General features: G+C 44.4%; 5 non-coding genes across 5 annotated transcripts; 1 reads left to right on the forward strand and 4 right to left on the reverse strand.

Annotated features, from left to right (window-relative positions):
• Positions 1–3,948: 3,948 nt before the first annotated feature.
• Positions 3,949–4,021, reverse strand: trnav-cac (transfer RNA valine (anticodon CAC)). The gene has a single exon. It is a non-coding gene; the product is annotated as a tRNA-Val (tRNA).
• A 3,214-nt stretch (positions 4,022–7,235) lies between these two features.
• Positions 7,236–7,308, reverse strand: trnav-cac (transfer RNA valine (anticodon CAC)). Its single transcript has one exon. It is a non-coding gene; the product is annotated as a tRNA-Val (tRNA).
• Positions 7,309–8,794: 1,486 nt separating this feature from the next.
• Positions 8,795–8,876, reverse strand: trnal-cag (transfer RNA leucine (anticodon CAG)). The gene has a single exon. It is a non-coding gene; the product is annotated as a tRNA-Leu (tRNA).
• Positions 8,877–10,531: 1,655 nt separating this feature from the next.
• trnav-aac (transfer RNA valine (anticodon AAC)) lies at positions 10,532–10,604 on the reverse strand. Its single transcript has one exon. It is a non-coding gene; the product is annotated as a tRNA-Val (tRNA).
• Positions 10,605–10,635: 31 nt separating this feature from the next.
• Positions 10,636–10,717, forward strand: trnas-gcu (transfer RNA serine (anticodon GCU)). Its single transcript has one exon. It is a non-coding gene; the product is annotated as a tRNA-Ser (tRNA).
• Positions 10,718–22,710: the final 11,993 nt, after the last annotated feature.

The following is a 22,710-nucleotide window of genomic DNA, read 5'->3' on the forward strand; positions in this document are numbered from 1 at the left end:
ATCTGACCTTGAGGGACTACCATTTCTGCTGTGTAATCTCGCTTTTCTTCCCCCGTGTGACAGACTGTCTTTTTGTCCTTGTCTGATCCCCACCTTTCTCACAATCTATTAATTTCTGATGTTTCCCAGGCCTCTTTAACATTCATTGTGGCCCCTGGTGTCAGTGGCACAAGTTTGATTTCTCTTCCTCCAGAGATAATTGGAAATCTTTCTGGTTGCTGTTTCACCCAGATTCTATTTTTTAAAAACAGAACATTTGTGTCAGAGTCAAATATTCGCGAGCCTTCATCCACAATTCCAAGCATTTGGATGTAATTAGATTACTTACAATGTGGAAACAGGCCCTTCGGCCCAACAAGTCCACACCGACCCGCCGAAGCGCAACCCACCCATACCCCTACATTTACCCCCTTACCTAACACTACGGGCAATTTAGTATGGCCAATTCACCTGACCCGCACATCTTTGGACTGTGGGAGGAAACCGGAGCACCTGGAGGAACCCACGCAGGACACGGGGAGAATGTGCAAACTCACACAGTCAGTCGCCTGAGTCGAGAATTGAACCCGGGTCTCAGGCGCTGTGAGGCAGCAGTGCTAACCACTGTGTGCCACCGTGCCACCCAAAATCTGCGACCCTCCCACAGATGTGCAGGCTTGCTCTGTTGGCCGTGCTCACATGTCCTGTAGTGTGCAGGTTCAGGCCGGTTGGGTTAGCCATGGTAAATGTGGGGCTATGGAGGTAGGGTGGGAGAGCAGTTCATTGTAGGCTCGATGGACTGAATAGCCTCTTTCTGCACTGACAGGATTCTGTGATTCTAACTAGTTGTGATTGTCGTCACATTTTTCTAATGCCAGGTTCATTCAGTTCATGTACACACGCTGCCTTTGTATTTCTGGGGGTTCTCACTCAATCCTTTCCTTCTGTTTTACAGCAATTTTCACAGTGTATATGAGGGTGAGAATGAATTTGTAAAACAAATACTCCAACCTAAACCCGCACAGGTCAGCTGGCATAACTCACAAGGAACAGAACAATAATAAAGGATTCGTCACAAATCTTACAGGAAAATAGAGTTTTTAATCACCAGGAAAGGCTGAACAATTCAAAATGTTTTTTTCTCACGAAAAGAGGAGGCTGAGGACAACCTGACATAAGGAGGAGCTTTGTTTTTGTGGGATCAGAGATTTGAGTTTGGAATCGTAGGGTCTGAACATGTTTCATTACCCCAGGTCAAAGTTGCTATCTAAATGTCTTTTGTCTTTCTGTCTGAGTTAACAATCAGATGGGTAGGTCAGTGTCTGAGTGCTTTCCCAAATCCCTGATTGAATCTGCCTCCCCCACAATCTCAGGCGCCTCACCACTCATTGGGTCACAGAGAAACACTGCCGTTACAATGAGAACTATCTTTGCTGTCGCCTCTCCTCGAGTTTCTGCCTAATCCCCACTTCCTTTCATTAATCCCAGCTGTCTGTAGTCCACCCCACATAGACATGTTGAAGAGCATGACAGGAGAATAGATTGAAACAGAGAGTTCAATAACCAGAAAGAGAGAGGGAGGAAATAAATGGGGTTTGTGGATCCCTGAGGATACAGACTCCAGGCTGAGTCCTTTGTGGACATTCCCGCAGTAATACAAGACAGCATTCCATGATGAGAGTTAATACCGGGTGGCAAGACAGGGAGCCACTGATCTTCAGCAGGTTTAGTTCAAACACAGGAGGTTTGTTCAGTCAGTAATGGTGAGTTAGACATGGATGTGAAGTGAACAGTGAGGGGAAATGTTACCAAAAGCCGCAGATGGACAACTTTCATTGGAACATGAGGAGACCATTCAGCCCTTCAAACTGCTCTGCCATTCAATAGATCATGGCTGATTTGTGGCCTAACTTGCAATTTTCCAAACTCTCCAAATTCATCAATAAACTCCTCTGAAAAAGACAAGATGAATATTGAACAATGAACCATCTGCAAACCAGAAACAAAAACAGACATTGCTGGAAAAATTCAACAGATCTGGCAGCATCTGTGGAGAGTGAACCTTTCGGCTCCAGTGACCGGTCAGGTGACCAGCTGCAGCTGACCATTCTGCCTGTTCTGTAACACTCTTTGGAACAGGTTCTGGTGCGAGGGGAATGAGATTGTCAATAATAACTGAGAGAAAAAGGAGGACCTTGGATGCTGCCTGAACTGCTGCATTTTTCCAGCAACAAATTTTTCAGCCCTTATCTCCAGCATCTGCAGTCCTCACTTCCTCAGTGAGAATAAAACCCATTTTGAAAAATGTGTTGCTGGAAAAGCGCAGCAGTCAGGCACCATCCATGGAGCAGGAGAATCGACATTTCGGGCATGAACCCTTCTTCAGGACTGCAGATGCTGGAGATCAGAAGTCAAAAGGTGTGGTGCTAGAAAAGCACAGCCCTGAGAAGGGCTCATGCCTGAAACATCGATTCTCCTACTCCTTGGGATGCTGCCTGAACTGCTGCATTTTTCCAGCAACAAATTTTTCAGCTCTTATCTCCAGCATCTGCAGTCCTCACTTCCTCATAAAACCCATTTTGGTCTTACACTTCTAATTCAACTGCAAACATTTTTCATTATTATTTCCAAAATCGGATATTAGACCAGAAATCAACTCCTCATGTCATTGGGCCCGTGAAACGGTTAATTCTGGCCTGGTCCAGCCGACATGTGAATCCAGACTCTGAATAATGTAGTTGACTCTGAACCATCTCCTGGGCAGTCAGAATGGATGACAAATGCTGCCCCAGCAAGTGACGCTGTGATCCCATGCAATTTCTTCATTGCTGTTGCTGATTGAATGAGTCACTAACGAGCGAACTGATCCAAGCCATGATTCAGCACCTCTGCTGCCAATTCTCGCACTTTGAATAACGACAGACAGCTTCCAAATGAGGTCTTTCAGATCCGACTTTGGGGTACATTTGACAGACAGACTAGTTCAGGAATCTGTGGTGTACTGTGACACCAGCGCGTCAGCTTCTTCCCTGTCTTTGAACCGGACCGCCTGCACAAGGAATGCAAACGCGGTACTGCTTGTGGTGGAAGATTCAGACGCGGTAACTACACTCTGAAGCAGAATGTCATATAATCAGACCAAGTTTGGAGAAAAAAACTTTACAATGCTTTGCAAACTAATTTAATGGAATTGCATCACATTTCACAAAGAGAGCAGATTTGTTCGAGCATTTTCGAAGGCAGGTTTGTAGATGGGAGAGCAAGCAAGAAAGCTCCGTTCTTGTCCGTGTTAAAGGCTACAAATGAAGAACAAAGCAGCTTCTGCCCGGTTTCGTACTGGGGACCTTTCGCGTGTTAGGCGAATGTGATGACCACGACACTACAGAAACGATTATCAGCCAGGCGCGCTGTGGTCCTGTGGCATTCAGCACTGAAAGTTGAAGCCATTCTACGTTTCACCTTTCTTTAACCAATAGCTCGTTGTTATCCAGGGAAAATGACATTTTGAAAAAGTTAAAAAATATAGACTGAAATTCAATAACATATGCATTGGAAAGATTTTCCCATTTGCCAGAAAGCCAAATAACGATGAATCGACTCACCGCCGGACTTTGTTTCACAACAGCGATGAAATAACAGTCTCCATTCGTTTCCAGTAAAACCTCAACTTGCCTGGAACGTTAACCAATCGCCGAACTATTTACGATTTTCTGCAGGGGAGGCGAACAATATCGTGACAACAGAAAGACCTCACAATGCGCAGCACATTTCTACAGTTAATCTCTCGGGAACATCAATGCAGCATTCTAACAGTGCTGCGGTGGTGGAGTTGATCAGCTGAAATGGCATCCGAACCCACGCCCCTTTCAGGGCTGGAAGCTGAATCCAGCTCCTTAGACCGCTCGGCCACACTACCAGACAGCCTGAGCATCCATTTTCTTGCATTTCGAATTGTGCTCCTGCATAACCAGTTTCTGCCCAGTTTCGAAATGGGGACCTTTCGCGTGTGAGGCGAACGTGATGACCACTACACTACAGAAACGAGCTTCAGCCGAGCGCGTTGCGGCTCTGTGGCATCCAGCACTGAAAGTTGAAGCCATCTACGTTTCACCTTTCTTTTTCAATAGCTCGTTGTTATCCAGGGAAATTGACATCTTGAAAAAGTCAAAATATAGACTGAAATTAGTGACAAAATATAGACAAGGATGTCGTCAATGTTTGGACTGGAGTGTGAAGTGGAATAAGCTGGGACAACTTTCCCGGCAGCATAACGGCTGCGACATGGTTTTATGGAAGGGTTGTAAACTGAGTATTTACGTGTTTTACACAAGCTAGGATGAGTTGGAAACTCGAGAGCATAGGTTTAAGGTGAGTGGTCTGAAATTGACAAAGGACCCCGACGCACATTTTCCACTCACAAGGTTGTGGGTGTATGGAATGAGCTACCAGAGGGAGTGGAGGAGGCTATTGCACTCAGAAAATTGCAATGGTAATCGGATGAGTTTCTGGATAGGATGGGTTAGAGGGATTGAGGAGAAATGCTGTGGAACGGGACTTGTTTAATTTTGGTGATGTGGTGAGCATGGATGAGATACACCGAAGTCTCTGTTTCCACGCGGTGTACCCCAATAACCTTGCGTTGCTTACACCGGTTTTAAAGGATTACTTTTCAGAGGAGCTTGTCGTCGCAGTCTGTAGCACAATCATTTAGTCTGTTCGACTGCTCACGGGAAAGGTAGTATTGTGAAACACTGCAGAAACGAACGACTTCCTTACTTTGCTCCGACTGACCATGCTTCGTGAAACTTTCCCAGATCCTCAGTTGAGGATTTTTGCTGCTGCAAGTTACCTCAGAACCCTGTTAACTCGTAATGTATTGAGCGAATCGCAAACAGAAAGCATTTAACACGGAACACAAACAAAACTGGCATACCTAATGCATGTTCAGACACAGCGAAGCATGAATGCTAAATGTGAGACAGTCCGAGGGCATGAGGCATAAAGTAATCTCACAACTAACAACAGGGCAATTCCAAACTACTCTTTCAAACATACTGCAGCCTTAGTGCACCACCACTTCCCAGACAATGCTGAAAAGAGAGAAAGAAAGAATATAATAAGTATGGGCCATAAAAAAAAGTGAATTTCACCAATCACAGTCTCGATTAGATTACCTTTCCCTTCCGGTGTCTCCAGGACGGAAATGCAGGAAATGGGAGAAATTCAATAACATATGCATTGGAAAGATTTTCCCATTCGCCAGAAAGCCAAATAACGATGAATCGACTCACCGCCGGACTTTGTTTCACAACAGCGATGAAATAACAGTCTCCATTCGGTTCCAGTAAAACCTCAACTTGCCTGGAACATAAACCAATCGCTGCTTGCGATTTTCTGCAGGGGAGGCGAATAACATCATGGCAGCTGAGAGACCTGGCAATACTCAGCACCTTTCCACAGTTAATTCTCTAAGAACATCAATGCAGCGGGGATCGAAGCAGCAGGTCAGCTGAAATGGCAGTGGTGGGATTCGAACACACGCCCCTTTCCAGGCCGGAACCTGGATCCACCGACTTAGACCGCTCGGCCACACTACCAGACAGCCTGAGCGTCCATTTTCTTGCATTTCGAATTGTGCTCCTGGATAACCACACATGCAAAGTCACATGAAAAGGGTTCCATGGTCCCTGTCCGACTCGCACAGCAGCTGGTATGTGCCCGGCTACAATGTCTATTTCGCAGCAGATAATGAAAGCCCATCAATCCAGACAAAAATCAATGGTAAGCTGTGTCTATCTTCTCAGACTCTTTTCAGCCAGAAATGTATCTTTGACTGCGTGAGAATATATGTTCGGTAATGATTTGGTCAAATCACCATGAGCTGCTTGACATTACTTCAATTTCGATCTTGCTTTGCTGAATGATTTCACCGATTGCTCGAAACAGGACAACTTTCACGTTTACACGGAACACGAAACACACCGAACTACAGGGAAAATGCACAAAGCTGAGCAGGCCGTGTTCCACATCATACCGTGCACTATATTTTCAGTCACTGTGTCTGTTTTGCAAAGAATGTTCTCCACCCTAAAACCGGAGGTAGCATTACAATCCGAGAACGACAGATCACCTTGTGAGGATGATATGACCTCGGGGCTGGTTCGAGATGCCACTTTCCTTGCCTTTTACCTTAACCGTGCAATTGGCTGCAGGGATATTCACACCTGGACATGAGCCACATCGATACCGACTGACTTGGAAACCTGTGTGGGAAGCGACGAGAAGCGACTCAATAAATCTTGCTAAATTCCATGGTGCTCATTAGAAATGCAGTTTCTGTTCACCTCAATTTAAAAGGCAGTTTCTGAACATAGTAACTGAAGTCAAAAGGTAATTATCTCACTCCACCCCAATTCCGGGAGAGGTGCTAACTGCACTTGATTGCTTTTTGTTCTCGATGTGAAGAGTTCTCAGGCATGAGTCACCTTCACGTCTCTTGGTGCTGAGTGACTTACAAAGAAGGATTTTCACCAGAGCTGCAACTGCCTCACTTTCCCACTCGCCCTGCCCGTTTACAGTTTCCTGCTCGTCAGTGATTTAAAGAAAACCAAAAGGTTGCGATGTTATTCTGCAGCCTCTCTGTCAATTCCTCCGTTTCAGTTCCAACATGGCTTAGATCTCGGGGCTCACCTTAATACTAGCGACGCTATGAAACCACAAGTCCAGAGGTTCCTCTGGGAGTGCAATTTCTTTCATTGCTGTTGCTGATTGAATGAGTCACTAACGTGCGAACTGATCCAAACCATGATTCAGCACCTCTGCTGCCAATTCTCGCACGTTGAATAACGACAGAGAGTTTCCAAATGAGGCCTTGCAGAGACGACTTTGGTTTACATTTGACAGACAGACTAGTTCAGGAATCAGTGGTGCGCTGATCAGTAGCACCAGCGCATCAGCTTCTTCCCTGTCTTTGAACCGGTCCGCCTGCGCAAGGAATGCAAATGCGGGACAGTTTTTCGTGGAAGGGATCAGAACGCGGTAACTACACTCTCAAACAGAATGACTTATGATCAGAACCAGGTTTTACAATGGTTCTGATCAGAACAAGCCTTTACAATGCTTTGCTCACTAATTAAATGGAAGTGCATCACATTTCACAAAGAGAGCAGATTTGTTCGAGCATTTTCGCAGATGGGAGAGCAAGCAAGAAAGCTCCGTTCTTGTCCGTGTAAAAGGCTGCAATTGAAGAACAAAGCAGTTTCTGCCCAGTTTCGAACTGGGGACCTTTCGCGTGTGAGGCGAACGTGATGACCACTACACTACAGAAACGAGCTTCAGCCGAGCGCGTTGCGGCTCTGTGGCATCCAGCACTGAAAGTTGAAGCCATTCTACGTTTCACCTTTCTTTTTCCAATAGCTCGTTGTTATCCAGGGAAATTGACATCTTGAAAAAGTCAAAAAATATAGACTGAAATTAGTGACAAAATATAGACAAGGATGTCGTCAATGTTTGGACTGGAGTGTGAAGTGGAATAAGCTGGGACAACTTTCCCGGCAGCATAACGGCTGCGACATGGTTTTATGGAAGGGTTGTAAACTGAGTATTTACGTGTTTTACACAAGCTAGGATGAGTTGGAAACTCGAGAGCATAGGTTTAAGGTGAGTGGTCTGAAATTGACAAAGGACCCCGACGCACATTTTCCACTCACAAGGTTGTGGGTGTATGGAATGAGCTACCAGAGGGAGTGGAGGAGGCTATTGCACTCAGAAAATTGCAATGGTAATCGGATGAGTTTCTGGATAGGATGGGTTTAGAGGGATTGAGGAGAAATGCTGTGGAACGGGACTTGTTTAATTTTGGTGATGTGGTGAGCATGGATGAGATACACCGAAGTCTCTGTTTCCACGCGGTGTACCCCAATAACCTTGCGTTGCTTACACCGGTTTTAAAGGATTACTTTTCAGCGGAGCTTGCCGTCGCAGTCTGTAGCACAATCATTCAGACTGTTCGACTGCTCACGGGAAAGGTAGTATTGTGAAACACTGCAGAAACGAACGACTCCCTTACTTTTGCTCCGACTGACCATGCTTCGTGAAACTTTCCCAGATCCTCAGTTGAGGATTTTTGCTGCTGCAAGTTACCTCAGAACCCCTGTTAACTCGTAATGTATTGACCGAATCGCAAACAGAAAGCATTTAACACGGAACACAAACAAAACTGGCATACCTAATGCATGTTCAGACACAGCGAAGCATGAATGCTAAATGTGAGACAGTCCGAGGGCATGAGGCATAAAGTAATCTCACAACTAACAACAGGGCAATTCCAAACTACTCTTTCAAACATACTGCAGCCTTAGTGCACCACCACTTCCCAGACAATGCTGAAAAGAGAGAAAGAAAGAATATAATAAGTATGGGCCATAAAAAAGTGAATTTCACCAATCACAGTCTCGATTAGATTACCTTTCCCTTCCGGTGTCTCCAGGACGGAAATGCAGGAAATGGGAGAAATTCAATAACATATGCATTGGAAAGATTTTCCCATTCGCCAGAAAGCCAAATAACGATGAATCGACTCACCGCCGGACTTTGTTTCACAACAGCGATGAAATAACAGTCTCCATTCGGTTCCAGTAAAACCTCAACTTGCCTGGAACATAAACCAATCGCTGCTTGCGATTTTCTGCAGGGGAGGCGAATAACATCATGGCAGCTGAGAGACCTGGCAACACACAGCACCTTTCCACAGTTAATTCTCTAAGAACATCAATGCAGCGGGGATCGAAGCAGCATTCGAGCAGGTCAGCTGAAATGGCAGTGGTGGGATTCGAACCCACGCTCCTTGCAAGACTGGAACCTGGATCCAGCGCCTTAGACCGCTCGGCCACACTACCAGACAGCGCCGCCGCGCATTTTCTTGCATTTCGAAATGTGCTCCTGCATAACCACACATGCAAAGTCACATGAAAAGGGTTCCATGGTCCCTGTCCGACTCGCACAGCTGCTGGGATGTGCCCAGCTACAATGACAATTTCGCAGCAGATAATGAAAGCCCATCAATCCAGGCAAAAATCAATGGTAAGCTGAGTCTATCTTCTCAGACTCTTTTCAACGAGAAATGTATCTTTGACTGCGTGAGAATATATGTTCGGTTATGATTTGGTCAAATCACCATGAGCTGCTTGACATTACTTCAATTTCGATTCTTGCTTTGCTGAATGATTTCACCGATTGCTCGAAACAGGACAACTTTCACGTTTACACGGAACATGAAACACACCGGACTACACGGAAAATGTACAAAGCTGAGCAGGCCGTGTTCCACATTATACCGTGCAGCATCGTTTCAGTCACTGTGTCTGTTTTGCAGAATAAGAGTCCCAAAGAATGTTCTCCACCCTAAAACCGGAGGTAGCATTACAACCCGAGAACGACAGATCACGTTGTGAGGATGCTCTGACCTCGGGCCAGTTCGAGATGCCACTTTCCTTGCCTTTTACCTTAACCGTGCAATTGGCTGCAGGGATGTTCATACCTGGGCATGAGCCACATCGATGCCAACTGAGTTGGAAACCTGTGTGCGAATCGACGAGAAGCGAATCAATAAATTTTGCTAAATTCCATGTTGCTTATTAGAAATGCAGTTTCTGTTCACGTCAATTTAAAAGGCAGTTTCTGAACATAGTAACAGAACATAGAAACCCACCCCACCCCCACTGCGGAAGAGGTGCTAACTGCCCTTGAGTGCTTTTTGTTCTCAATGTGAAGAGCTCTCCCGCATGAGTCACCTTCACGTCTCTTGTTGCTGAGTGACTCACAAAGAAGGAGTTTCACCAGAGCTGCAACTGCCTCACTTTCCCACTCGCCCTCCCGTTTACATTTTCCTGCTCGTCAGTGATTTAAAGAAAACCAAAAGGTTGCGATGTCATTCTGTAGCCTCTCTGTCAATTCCTCCGTTTCAGTTCCAACATGGCTTAGATCTCGGGGCTCACCTTAATACTAGCGACGCTATGAAATCACAAGTCCAGAGGTTCCTCTGAGAGTGTAATTTCTTTCATTGCTGTTGCTGATTGAATGAGTCACTATAACGTGCGAACTGATCCAAACCATGATTCTGCACCTCTGCTGCCAATTCTCGCACGTTGAATAACGACAGGCAGCTTCCAAATGAGGCCTTGCAGAGACGACTTTGGGGTACATTTGTCAGACAGACCAGCTGAGGAATCCGTGGTGCACTGTGACGCCAGCTCATCAGCTTCTTCCCTGTCTTTGAACCGGCCCGCCTGCGCAAGAAATGCAAATGCGGTACTGCTTTTTGTGGAAGATTCAGAACGCGGTAACTACACTCTGAAACAGAATGGTATATGATCAGACCCAGCTTGGAGAAAACCTTTACAATGCTTTGCAAACTAATTTAATGGAATTGCATTACATTTCACAAAGAGAGCAGATTTGTTCGAGCGATTTCGAAGGCAGGTTTGCAGATGGGAAAGAAAGCAAGAAAGCTCCATTCTTGTCCGTGTAAAAGGCTGCAATTGAAGAACAAAGCAGTTTCTGCTCAGTTTCGAACTGGGGGCCTTTCGCGTGTTAGGCGAATGTGATGACCACTACACTACAGAAACAAGTCTGTGCCATACCCGTGCTATTGTATGTGACGAGATGGCCGAGAGGTTAAGGCGATGGATTGCTAATCCATTGTGCTCTGTACGCGTGGGTTCGAATCCCACTCTCGTCGCTGTTTTCAAAGCTGCTACTTTTGTCTGCTCACACCTTTCTTATTGAAATTTGAACTCCAATGGTCAATTTATATGCATCGACGCTATTATAAAATCTCAAAGAATAATTTGAGTCAGTTGCTTAAACTGCATTGAAACGTAGATCGCATTGGGATAATGAAAAGTAACGCGATTTTCTTTTTCAAGTCAAACTGCTGTGACCTTTTATCATATGAAAGAGATCCAGGAAAAACAAAATACAAGAGATGCGAAGGGCATGTTTATGTAGTGGGATTCTTAATGACGGTTTTGTCAAATGAAATCTGGAGCAGGTTGAGTAGAAGGTATTCATCTTGGTGAGAAGAGTACAGCGAAACAACACAAAATAATGGAAATATTTCAAAAGGGGCGTGGCGTGGGTGTTGGGGTACAGAGAACTGGCTATAAATGCACAGTAGAGAATTGCAGATATGGGTGCCATGCATGGATACGGAGAGACTTACACAATGGTCTCTCCCTCGCCCGTTGCTCTCGCCATTGATGAAGGCTGGACACAAGACACAAATAAACACAAGATGTGGGAAGCAAGCTCCAAAACGTTATGCACACACTGGATGCATCACATTGAACCATGAACAACTGGAGAAGGAGCATGTTCACTGTAGGGAGTGAACATAACCTGTGGATCAATAATCGCAAATTCATGCAGCATTAGCACGAAAAATGATTTAATGTGTCTTTATACGCATGTCATTAATAGACGTTTCGTTCTAATACCCGTGTGTTTGAAAGAAGAGGACACCACATGTCAAGATGGATGACAACGTAACCAAGTTTGCTTTGAAATTGAGATCCATTTATTCATTGTACACAGTGGACAAGTTCATTTTAAATAATACAAACCACATTCCCTCACCTGGAATAAAAGTGTGATTTCATTACAAACATTGCCCTTGCTAAGTAGCAGTTACACAACATGAAAAATATGATGTAATTTTTATTGAGCATACATCAATTAGCACCATTATCTAACTTCGGATTGAATGCAATATGCACATGATAAACAATATTCAAGAAAGAATGTCTTTTGGAAGTAATGATTCGATGCTGAGGAAAAATAATATTAAATTCACATGATACGGATATTCCACCAATGGCTCCAATGGTGGAAATAGTCAGTGGGAACTATTTCTAAGTTGGTATAGAGGTGTGTGAGTTGCAAGGGTTGGGAGCTCCCACCTCATCTGGAGCAGCGTCTGCTCACATGGACCAGGGAGCATTGGGGCAGCAGGCTGGGAGTTCCCACCACACCTGGAGCAGCTTTTAGTTACTTAGAGTAGCAGGGAGCACTGGGGCAGCGGCTTGGGAGATCCAACTTCACCCGGAGCAGCTTCAAATGATGTGGAGCAGCAGGGAGCATTGGGACATCAGACTGGGAAATCCAGCCTCACCTGGAGCAGTCTCTATTGACATGAAGAAGCAGGGAGCATTGGAACATCAGACTGCGGGATCTTACCTAATTTGAAGCATCTTCAGTAGACATGGAGCAATACGCTTTGCGACATCCGTCTGGGAGCTCCACTCTCACTTGGAGCAGTTTTTAATGTCAAGTAGCAGCGGGAAGCATTGGGATATCAGAGTGATAGATCCAACCTCAACTGGACCGCTTGCATTGACATGGAGGAGGGAGCATTTGAACATCAGAGTGGGAGCACCAACCTCACAAGGACCAGCTCTTAATGACACGTAGCACCTGGGAGCATTTGGGCATGAGAGTGGTAGATCCAACCTCAACTGTACCGCTTCTATTGACATGCAGCAGGGAGCATTGAGGCATCGGACTGGGAGCCCCAACTTAAATTGGAGAAGCTGCTATTGACATGGAGGAGTAAGGAGCATTGGAATGTCAGGTTGGGAGCTCCAACCTCACCTGGAGCAGCTGGTATTTACATGGAAGAGAAGGGAGGATTGGGACATTAGGCTCGGGGAAAGGATATTCAACTATTTTAGTCTGAAGTAAAGTAGGTTTCAAAACTCAGATGTTAATTGATTTATGAATAAACTTTCCCAGGAAAATAATTAATACTTTCGATACTAAAGACAGGTCCTGCAACAGAGAGAAATGGGAGCGATGTTTCATGTCTTTGTCTTTTCTTTTCTGGCCGACTCTGCACTGGATTACATCACCGGAAGAACGTTTTCACTCATTTCATATTGTTCAGTTTCCTGCAAATACAGACAGGTCATTAACGTAATCTAAATCTGAAAATTAATGGGAATATGCGATGTTATGATTAGGCTGGAGTTTACCTCTAATTATGGTGAAAACGCAGCAAAGTAAGTTGCAATTTTCTTGATCAGGAGCGACCTCATTGATTGGCTGCTCAAATTGTGAATGGTCGTTATTTTAAGACAATTTGAAGTGGATCATTGATGTTGATTATTTTTGTTCTTTGTTCACCTTGTGACTGTTACTGTTATTGCTCATGTCATTGTCAGCACCACAGCTCTGCAGCGTGTAAAATTTCAGCTGTGCATCTGGCCAGTGGTGCAGCCATTCGTATAGCTGGCTGCGGATCAGGCAGGTGCAGGGTCAACTTTTGCTTGGCGCAAGCGCATTGTGGAGAATCAGCACACATCCAAACTTTTTTTTGTTCCACTGAGGTGGATAATATTTGAATTTTTCATCTCCACGAACGAATATTCGTTTACTGTCTTCGATCAATTAAACATTACCAAGAGCTCTCAATGTTAAAAATCACATTGCATCAGATTGTACCGAACAAGCATATTTGAAGCGCCAGTGTTCCGTGCACTGTTTCTTCATCAGGTGGTTGTCAACTGTTGGACTCTAATCTGGCTTTGTATGATTTTTAAATTTGTCCACCCCAGTCCAACACCAACACATCTAAGTGATGGGTACCATCGACACCACGAACGGTCAGTTAAAGTCCAGATGATCTTCCAAAAGATCGCGCATATTGACACACACATCAGGTTTCTGCAGAAAGACACCCACCTGATGAAGGAGCGGCTCTCTGAAAGCTAGTGTTTCCAAATAAACCTGCTGGACTATGCCCTGACGTTGTGTCATTTTTAACTTTGTCTACCCAACTCAAACACTGGCACTTCCATATCATAGAGAACGTCAGTCATGTCCCAGCGCTGTCAGAGAAGGCAATCTTGGAATAGCCTCACTCATTGTTCAGAAGATACGTTTAATTTTCAGAAACCAACCCACTCAATCGTGAATTACTACAGATTGTTAATGTGCTGACCTGTTTGTTTTAGCTTTACATTAAATGGAAGCCGGTTAGCTCAGTCCGCTGGCTAACTGGTTTTTGGTATAGAGTGAGAATAACAACGTGGGATTAACTGTCGCACTGTCTCAGGGTGCCAGAAGGATCATCATCTCCTCTGCTTACGTGATCTTTAATACAATGTGACTCTAGTGAGTAGGAATGCACCTGTCGATGTCAAGCATCATCATCATTGCCATCGATTGCCTTGGTCATTTGGTCACAATGACCAGGAACGGGACTGAGTCCTTTTAATACTCACTGATTTAATGGGATAGAGAAAAACGTTGTGAAAATAGACTTGATTGAAAACTGGGTTGCCAAGGGTCGCTGCGTAGTTTACAGAAAATGTTACATTATCACAGGGCTTCTCACTCGGTCGGCTTCAGTTCGGCACAGAATTCGAATCAACCACACTTCACGAACATGCTTCTGTAAGATCCTACAGACAACATGAAACACACTGCACTCATCATTAATCTTCACCATGGCTTCATCCAAGGACATAATGCACAGTTTTCATGAATACTGAAGACATAAGTATGTCATGCAAGAGTAAATTGAATTTCAGTTTAAATTGTAAAGTGATAAGAATCTCGAGTAAGATACAGAACGCCCGAAATTCATGTTTATTACCGTGGTCAGAACTCTAGTCAGAAAAAGGGGAAATCTGTCCCTGAATCCCCAATATCTAACCGGCAGTTTGCTCCATGTGTCTAGTTGGAAACCTGTGTGAAGGAGCATGAAGCTTGAAAGAGCACCTGGGAGAATCCTCCACTGTCTTATCTGAATCTACAACAGGAGTTGTGAGAGCGGTGGGATAAAGGGGAGGACCTTGGTATTCCGTGGTGTAGATTCACATTGTCCTCATCATGCTATTGTTTAAAATCCTCTGTCAGAAACAGCACAGACTGAGAGGAATAGGAGGGGACCATTTTACCCGCCAGCGCTACCCCGCCATTTGACATAATTACGGCTGATCGAACAGGTCAATGTCTTTTCCCAGCCCATCTACATCAACCTAACACTCAAAGGGAAAAACACACTGAATAAATCGAAACACTCTGTGCAACCGTGGGAGGGAACTGTGTGGAAAGACAGTGGGTATCTGCAGTGGGTTTTGTGAATGAGCAGCCGATTGCTGGCTGATCATATTTCAAATGATATGATTTTCTTAAAACTCACCACCAAGAAAGCGAAGAACCTTCTCTGGTCAGTAGCAGGGACGAGAACTCCAGACGATGGGAACTGACGATGAAGCAGCAGAACAATCATTAAATCAGCTGAAATCTGAACTAAATTGCAATTCTGGCGGGAATCAAACCCACAAACTGTGAATCGCGATCTTAACAAATGCAGTAGATGTCCACCACGTCTTTCATTGTGCCACTGAGCTGCGCTAGCCTCCATTTTACTGCACCGAAAGTTACAGTATTCAAGTCTTTCAATAAATATCTGTTTATCTGCGCCCCACCTTCCAGTACCTGGTCCTTATCCGTGCATGCTCTAGCTCCTCAAGTGTTCGGCTAAATACTCCTGAAGCATTTGGATGACTCTTAGCTTTACCACACGTTCAAATAGTGAGTTCCAGACAAACAACCCTCTCTGGATGTAAACATTCTTCCTAAATCTTCACTGAAAATCCTCCCTGTAGCGTTTCATCTATAACCCTGGTTATTTACCCTTCCCATAAGAAGTTTATTCCTGTCAAACATATCTATTGCATTTCTGTGCACGTTAATCAATTTCTCTCTCAGCTTTCTCCGCTCTCAGATAAAGAGCCCCAGTCGAGCTCATCTATCTTTGCATTGGCGAGAGTGTAGTGCGTTAAAAGCACAGAACGTCTGGCAGCATCCGAGGAGCAGGAGAATCGATGTTTCGGGCATAAGCCCTTCATCAGGAATGAGGCTTTTGAGTCGGGATTGAGGGAGGGGAATGGGGTTGGTGGTCAGGTATATGGGAAACCGATAGATGGATGAAGAGAGGTAGAAGGTTGTAGTTCGGAGGGGAAATGATGGCCGGGTCCAGAGAGCAGTGCCTAGCTGGAGGCTTGGGATTGGGATAATGTTGGGGGAGGTGAAATGGGGAAGCTGTTGAAATACACATTTATCCCGTATGGTTGCAGGGTCCTAAGGTGGAACAAAAGATTTTCTTCCTCCAGGCATCGGCTGGCAATGGAATGTCGTTTCTTTTTTCCCGAAACATCGATTTTCCTACTCCTCAGACGCTGTCTGACGTGCTGGGCATTTCCAGCACTACACTCTCGACTCTGAGCTCCAGCACCTGCAGCCCTCACTTTCGCAGGGGGAATGGTCGAGCTCAGGCACCACGTTGATAAATCTCCTCTGACCACAATCCCGTCCAAACGCACTTTTCCTGAAGGCTGGCAATCACAACAGAATAAAGTTATCAAAAGAAATGTAGAAATATCGGAACAAAATCAGCAGGTCTAGTGCATCTGGGGAGAAATTTTCGAGCCAAACCATCCGCCTTTGGAATGAATGGTATGTGTAGATGGGGCAGGAACGTGAAAGAAGATGGACAGGGTCTAAAATGATTGAACTCCATGTTGGGTACTGAAGATTGCACGGTCTCTCATTCGGAAATGACGTGCCATTCTTCCAACTTGGACAGGCCATGCGGGAGCTCTGCAGCAGACCAAACTGACATGGAGGCATAGGAACACAGTGGGAATTTGCAGTGACAGGAATCTAGAAGCTCAAGTTCTTCTTTTTTTGCTTGCAGACAGAACGTAGGTATAATCACGTTTGTCACCCGCTCTGTTTTTCTCTCCCCAGTCTTGATGAGATCACATTGTGAGCAGGAAATGCAGTTTGCTAAATTGAGTGAGAGGCAGATAAATCACTGGAACTTTACACAGTGAGGAGAGACATCGTAAACAAGTAGCATTGCATCTTCTGAGATTTCGTGTAATTGTGCCATATGGGGAAGTGTTGGGGGCCAAGGAGGACTGGATGATGGTGCTCAGAGAGAAATTGTCCTACATAGTGGCGGTATTCAGTGGTATGGGCGAGTGGGGAAAGGGCAGTAGAATGTATATTTTCCTGAGCTACCTTCTATAAGTAAACACCTCACTACGAGCAAAACTACCTAATGATTTTCATTCCAACACCGACTCTGAGCACAGCTTACAGATGTCACGTGTTTGCACAGTCACTGTCACTGTGTCTCCACGGGATCAGCAGCACTCCCACACGCTGATTCAGACAGCACAGTTCTTACTCTGACATGTCCGTTCGAGAATGGAAGGACAGGTATTAATAAACCACTCTTGTAACTGATACCTGTATTGCTCAATCACAATCGCTTAACTATCCGAACTCCTTTTCAAATCACTTAATACAGAGCCTTGTATGTCTTGGCATCACATATTCACATCTGAATACTTCGGAAAGTTATGTGGATTTTGCCACTCCGATCCTTGCATGCACTGTGTTTCAGATTTTAGCCACCCACTGCTTGCAAACGTATTTCCACGCATTCACTGTAATCTTTCCGCCTCTGTTATATTGTCAACACAGGAGAAAACGGAGCTTCGTGGAATGATTGGTTCGACTGGGATTGTTCTCTTTGAAACAAAAGAGACGGAGGGGACCTGTATAATTACATGATAATATTTATAAACGTTCAATATTCATGGGAACTTGACAGGGTAGTTACGGGCAGGTGGGTTACCCTCTGGTATGAGGAGAACACCAGAGGACATGAACTCAGAATTAGATTTTGCCTATTTAATTCAGAAATGATGAGTCATTTCTTTGCTCAGGGGCCAGTGAATCAGTGGAACTCTTTACCGAAACTGTTGTTGATGTTGAGTTGTTGTGCATTTTCAAACTGTGCCAGTCAGATCAGAAAGACGATAACGCTTTGTCGAGGCAATACAAGAGAATGGAGTTGAAGATTATCAGATCAGACATGAGTTCATTGAATGTGCGAGCAGACTCGATGGTCTGAATGGCCGACTTCCACTATTGCATCATTTGGTCGAATGCCTTACTTTATTGATAAGTTTCGAATTTTGAGAGGATGGGATGAAGTGATAGAAAAGGTTTCTCAAACTGATCAGACAGATCAGGAACTGGCTCATAAGCTCATCAACAAGAAACGTGCTGTGGCCTGGAGACAACAAATGGCACTGGGCACACCACAGATGTGTATGTGCAGAAGTTGTGGTTGCTAAAGAAAATTGGTGGATCTAATATTGTTGCCAACTTGGTTTTCACGCTGGATGACGGATCCCGGTATGATGCACACAGCAAAAGGTTGTGAAAGAATGAAAGGCTCATTTCATTGGAAACGTTTTCTGCGGTTCCAATTCAATTGACTGTTTAAAATACTGATCAAAAGTTTGTGTGGTGTTTTACATTAAAATTCACAATCCAACTGGATAAAATATTGCATCTGATCTCTCCTTATTTGTATTGCTTTCATTCGATGGAAATTCATAGAAAGTCAAGATGGAATGAAAGGAGGAAAAAAAAACGTTTGCACTCCTTTTCATTATCCCAATATAACTTACAACGGAAACAAATTGTTTTATTTCGACTTTGATGAGGTTTCGATTTATCACAAATCTCCGGTGCAATGAAGGGCAAGAACAAGATTCTCCATCCAATGTATACTAAAGATGCGAGGCACAAACGAAAACCACAGCTGCTTTTGATGGAAGTAACAGCCAGAGTAGGATTCAAATCCACACATGCACAATGAAAGACCAACCCGTCGCCTTCACCTCCGGGCCACTCCAGCCCATTGCAAAGGGGCTCACATGTGACCACATCAAGCTTACATATGGTGCACCCAGGGGATAAGAAATTCCCTGAGAGGAATCGAATCCACACCATTATGTTTCTGCTTTCAGCGAATAATAATACCAGCAAAATCCAAAGAATTGACCTCGTCCTTGGAAGGAATACCTGTCCTTGATTCATTCCGAGTCGGAACTGTCTCAGAATGAACCAGCAAACATGAAATTGCCGTCACATTCACACGGACATTTAGTCTTGACGCATAATTTCTTCAGACAGTTTCTCTCTCACGTGAAGAAGTATATATGGAGAGAGAAGTGAAGGTGATGTTTTAGCTTGATGGGCTTTCTCATATGGCTGCATCTGAACTGGGTAAAATTTCCGGAAATGCAGTTTTCTTCATTTCATTTTATTAATTTTGCTGCAACTTCATTCTGTTCATTGCAATGATCGGAAGTGAATTGGATTTATATCATTGGAATGTTTAATGTTGCATTCAATTTTGCTCCGAATTTATTTCAGCTTAAAGAAAATACTGTTGAGAAAAACAGAAGGTTAAACTACAAAACAAGATGCCAGTTTTGATGCTCAGTTACGTTGGCAGATTTCAGTGGGTATCCAATGAACCCAACATCATGCCGATTGTCCTCCCATCTTTAAGGCGTGGGATTAAAGCAGGAATGGATCTCCAAGAGACAGGTCACTTCCTAATCATTATGGAATATCTTTCCTTGACAATATACAAAATCTGCTCAGTTCGATTTATAATGTTTCATGTAGAATATTAATATAAATCTTTCAAAACTCTGATGGTTCTTTGCTCAATATTATTCAGCTGCATACGTTTCCGATATTTCTTCACATCTAAATTCGTCCAAATTAGACATTGATTCCTCACAACTTCCACCGCCCACACACCTCCCTCCACCCCCCCCCCCAAACACACCCCACATTTACACATTTACCTGGCCACAGGCTGTCTCTCACATGGTGTAACTCACTGCTTCTGTGTCTCGAAATGTGTCTCTCCAACTATTTGGAAATGGATTCTCAGAGTGACAGAAATTCTGCTCTTATTATTTCTTTGCCCGACATCGATGGTTTTGAAGCCTGACGTTCAGAAATTTGCGAACTTGAAAGAGAGCATTTGCCAACTATTTACTCTCTCCAAACCTCAAATACTCTGGAAAACTTCCATTCGGTTTTCCTTGGTTCAGTTTCCCATTTTCCAACACACAAATAAATAAAATTTCATCCCCACGAAACGCCGTCAGCATCGTCTCTAATGTCTTAGCAGCCCAGTAAGCGCTGGCAGTGTCCTCTCCGATAGAATCACAGATTCCCAACAATGCAGGAAGTACAATTCAGCCGATCAGGTCTGCAGGGATATTGGAAACAGCATCTCAACCAGACCTAGCTCCCGTCTCTATCCTGGCATGCCTCTGGCTTGTGATTTCAAATAAACCTGTTGGAATGAAACCTGGCATCGTGTGACTACTGACCTTATCACTGCGTTACCCATGGCTAACTCACTTAACTTACTGAATTCACTCCCTGAACACATCAACGAATTTAACACGGCCAATCCACCTAACCTGCAGACTTACCAGCAGTGCGAACCAATGAGCAAATGTACCATCATATTGAACACTATCCGTATCATGTTTAATGGCTTTATACACTTGCAACTCAGCCGAGTGAAAGCAAGCTGCGCCCTCAAACCGAGCTCAATGCATCCAAACGCGGTTCTGCGCTGTACAACCTCATTAGTGCTGCTGGAAATGTTTCTGCACTCAGATCTGAATGGGTTTACTCTGTTTTCTTCCTCAGATTGCTGCTTTATATAAACACACAGTCAGGAACAACTCTATATAATGGTTTTCATTGCAACACAAACACAATGTGCAGTTTGCAGAAGTTACGTGTTTGCACTTTCACTGACACACTCTCTCCCCAGGAGCTGCAGTCCTTCCCCAGCTGATTCTGACAGCATTGTCCTTCCTGTGACATAACCAATCGAGAATAGAAGACCAGGCATTAATAACCTTCACTGGGGAACAGAGCGACAGGTTTAAAACATTTACGATACCCCCAGCTGAGAACTGAGCCCAGTGACTGGCGGAGACACTAACCACGATACTGTGGAAGACAACAACATCGAAGGAGGCCCTGCAGCCTGTTGTGGCCGCACTTGTCCAACACAACTGCTTAACTACCTGAAACAAGATTTCCATTGTTTAGCCCATAGTCTGATATGTATGGCATCACAAATTCACATCTGAATTTTTTTTCAGGTTAAAAGAGTTTCCGCCTCTCTGACCGTTTCCGCACATATAATCAAACCTTTCTGCCTTTACCCAAAATCTGTTGGCCCCGTTGTTCAATCCCTGCATCAATAACAAACGCTTCTTTCAGTCTATCCTATCCATATCCCTCATTATTTTGTACATCTCAGTCATGTCTTTTCCAATCTCCTCTGCTCGGTGACAAACAACCCCAGTCTGTCCAATCTCTCCTCATAACTGAAACTCTTCAGCCCAGACAATATCCCAGTGAATCTCTCCTGCAACGTTCGCAGTGCCATCACATCATTGCTATACTGTGAATTGCAGAACTGCACACAGTAATCTAGCGAGAGCTAAATTAACTTTTTTCCTATTCTGTTACAGAATGAGGGCGTCGCTGCCTCGGCAGTATTGATTGCGATCCCTAATTGCACAGCGGGTAGTCGATACTCAACCGTATTGCAGTGAGTCTGGAGTCACATCGAGGCCTGACCAGGTAAGAATAGCAGGTTCCTTCCTCAAAGGACGTCAGTGAACACGATGGTTTTGTTTTTTTTCAACAATTGGCCATGTATTTATAGGTGTTATTAGATTCGTAATTCCAGATATGTATTGTATCCCAATTCTAACACCTGGCATGGTTGGAGTCAAACCCGGGTCCCTGGTTCATCTGCTTGGTATCTGAGTTAACTATAATCGTGCTCGGCCATTGCGGAAAACCCGTGAAAGTAATCTTTCTGAAAGCAGTCGCTTTTCCTCGATATTGTCCTGAATCATTTTCCTGAGCTTGACCGCCCATAATCGCAAGTCCATATCAGTAAAAGCTGCTACCTGAGGATTGGCCTCACAACAACCGTAACCAAATGGATCAACTGATCTGCAGGTCCCGATGGTGGGGTTGGGGCACGTTCAACCAGCAACGGTGACCACAGAAGCACAAACTGAATGGTATCAATGTGAGAGTCAGTGTTAGATTCTGCAGTGCCTTAATGAAATAGGAAATGACTCCACAACCACATGATGAAAGAGCAGCGCTCCGAAAACTAGTGCTCAGTTAAATCTGTTAGACTCTAACCTGGTGTTGTGTGTTTTTTAACTCTTTACATCATAGACCAACACCGGCATCTCTAAATTAATGTAATGGGGCTGTGAGATGAAAAGTTCAGTTAGTGATCATAGGAGGGAGTGAAATCTCTGAGAACGGGTGGATTTGAATTCTGACAAATGAAATACAGAGATGTGAGCGAGCAGAATTTGAAGGGGAAAGATCATCACCTTGTCCAAACAACTGATTCCTTTGCGTTTCCCAAGAACTGGAGCAGGTAGAGCAATTACTGCCGTGACTCGGATTCGAAACGAGGTTGCTGCGGCCACAACGCAGAGTACTAAGCACTATACGATCACGGCATTCCACACACGAGGGCGTTGATAGTGTGCAATAAGTACAATCTCATAGGACACATTAGGCAGAGCACCAAATGCACAATATCAGTGCTAAGCGAACAGTGGCAGATATGTGGGAACTCAGAATGGGCTGACCGTTTAATGTCGGTTCCCCCAGAAGCTGTGGTGATTTCATCATTAATATGCTGAAGGCTGAGATAAGTAGATTTCTCCAAAACATCAAAAACTCCGGGGACAGTGCCGGTGTTGTTGAAAT

This window comes from Hemiscyllium ocellatum, unplaced genomic scaffold (assembly GCF_020745735.1).
Source record: "Hemiscyllium ocellatum isolate sHemOce1 unplaced genomic scaffold, sHemOce1.pat.X.cur. scaffold_2217_pat_ctg1, whole genome shotgun sequence".
Lineage (NCBI taxonomy): Eukaryota > Metazoa > Chordata > Chondrichthyes > Orectolobiformes > Hemiscylliidae > Hemiscyllium > Hemiscyllium ocellatum.